The sequence below is a fragment of the Neopelma chrysocephalum genome, unplaced genomic scaffold, assembly GCF_003984885.1.
Source record: "Neopelma chrysocephalum unplaced genomic scaffold, ASM398488v2 Primary Assembly neopelma1_196, whole genome shotgun sequence".
Lineage (NCBI taxonomy): Eukaryota > Metazoa > Chordata > Aves > Passeriformes > Pipridae > Neopelma > Neopelma chrysocephalum.
The window spans coordinates 16952-19224 of record NW_020897858.1 but is presented as its reverse complement, the minus strand read 5'-3'; positions in this window follow the sequence as shown (position 1 = coordinate 19224).

Here is a 2273-nt window from a genome sequence, read left to right as displayed (position 1 = left end):
CTCGCAGGAAGCCAAGGGCAAGGCAGGGGGAGAGCTCAAAGAGAAATGTCCTCCTCAGAAAGGGAAATATCCTCCTCAGAAAGGGAAATATCCTCCTCAGAAAGGGAAATATCCTCCTCAGAAAGAGAAATATCCTCCTCAGAAAGAGAAATATCCTCCTCAGAAAGGGAAATATCCTCCTCAGAAAGAGAAATATCCTCCTCAGAAAGGGAAATATCCTCCTCAGAAAGAGAAATGTCCTCCTCAGAAAGGGAAATATCCTCCTCAGAAAGAGAAATATTCTCCTCAGAAAGGGAAATATCGTCCTCAGAAAGGGAAATATCCTCCTCAGAAAGGGAAATATCCTCCTCAGAAAGGGAAATATCCTCCTCAGAAAGGGAAATATTCTCCTCAGAAAGAGAAATATTCCATATCTATTCCTGCACTTGGGATGGCCCCACATGCAGCTCTGGTCCCCTGAGTGACCAATGCACAGTTTTTGGGGTCGTCTGGGAAGTTTCTGTGATGAAAAGGGTGGTTTTGGTCTGCCAGGAAAATGGTTCAGGCCTTTATTATTTTTTCCTCTTTTTTTATGGGGGGGAAAGAATCACCTAAATTACAAAAAAAGGACAAAATAAATGCACGAGAATCACAGAATATCCTGAGCTGGAAGGGACCCCCGAGGATCATCCAGTCCAACCCCTGGCCCTGCCCAGGACACCCCAACAATCCCACCCTGGCCCTCAGAGCCTTGTCCAAACCCTCCTGGAGCTCTGGCAGCCTTGGGGCCGGGACCAAACCCTGGGGAGCCTCTTCAGTGCCCAAAAACCCTCTGGGAGAAGAACCTTTCCCTGAGATCCAACCTAAACTTCCCCTGGCACAGCTCCAGGCCATTCCCTCAGGTCCTGTCGCTGCTCACGCTGCCTTCTACCTTTAAAACAACTTTTAAGAACCAAGTTTATCTGTAGTTTATCTGTAGTTTATCTTACCAAATTATTCACAGTTCAAAATGAAATGATTTAACCAAACCATTAGATCCCTCCCACAAGCAGTTAAATAATCAGTGAAAGTCTTCCACTTGCTGCATAATGTTACTTTTTATGTAAAGAAGCTAATTACTACTTGTTATCCCTATAAACTAAATTGAATTTGAGCAACAACAACAACTAAAAAAAACCCCCTAAAATTAATTCACAAGACAAGCCAGAAAAGTCCTGAGACTTGCACTATGAGGTCAATTAAAAGTCTTTCAGGAATCACTGCAAAATTTTATTTGCTAGACTCAAGGAGCAGAGCTCAGTGCCTGCCCCTCCCCTTCCCCTCCCCTCAATTAATCCTGCTTTCTGCAGGAATTTTACACTCCAGAATTTTTGCTCCCAATCCCACACACCACACACACATGGAGCAGAGCTGCAAACACACCTTTATTTCCAGAAGTCCCTCTCAGCCCTTTGTACACAATACAAACGTTTCTATACATTGTATATGCTCCTGGAAAACAGGAAAAATCCTGGCTAAGTCCCCCATATGTATAACATATAAAGAAACTTATGTTTAAAAACATGAAAAGGGGTTTGGACGCCCCTTTGTATTCTTGAATACATTTTCTGCTGCATATTTTATCATATGCTGTGGATCCAAAGTGTCATTTCTGAGGGGTTACCTACAGAGGAGATATATTTGAAGTGGAAATCACTTCTGAATTATGTCACTCTCAAGTTTGCTGCCTCTTGAACCTTGATTTCAAACACATCAAAAGCTGCTCATGACAACACTTCAGGTTCCTCCCAGATTTTCAAACTTGCCGTTTAAAAAAAATAGGAATGTTTTTCAAAACACTCCAGGCTGCTGAACTTGTGGGGAAAATCAGAGAAGTAGAGTTCATTTCACACAGTGTTGGGGGGGTTTTAATGGCAGGGATGGAAGGTTCTGGATGGGGGTTCCAGTCCCAGTGTGCTCAGGGGGATCAGAGCTTAGGGCAGAGCAGAGTTCAGGCAGCAAAATCTCTGCCCCAAAGGCCCAGATATTCAGCCCTGGGTTAATAAATCAGCTCGTGCCTCTTCCCAGGGAGCAGCCAGGGAAGGGATGTCTTTTCTAAGCCATATTTTGCAGCCCTTCCAGCTCCCTGAACACTCCCTGCCATCCCAACCCAGTGCCCAGGAATGCACGGAGCACTCCCAGCCCAGCCCGGGATGCTGAGCACGGGATGTGCCTGGGAGGGAGAACCACAAAATTCCAACCGGGAACAGCTGCTCCCTAAGGCCAAAGGGGCCACTGAGGAGTCCCAGAGGGAC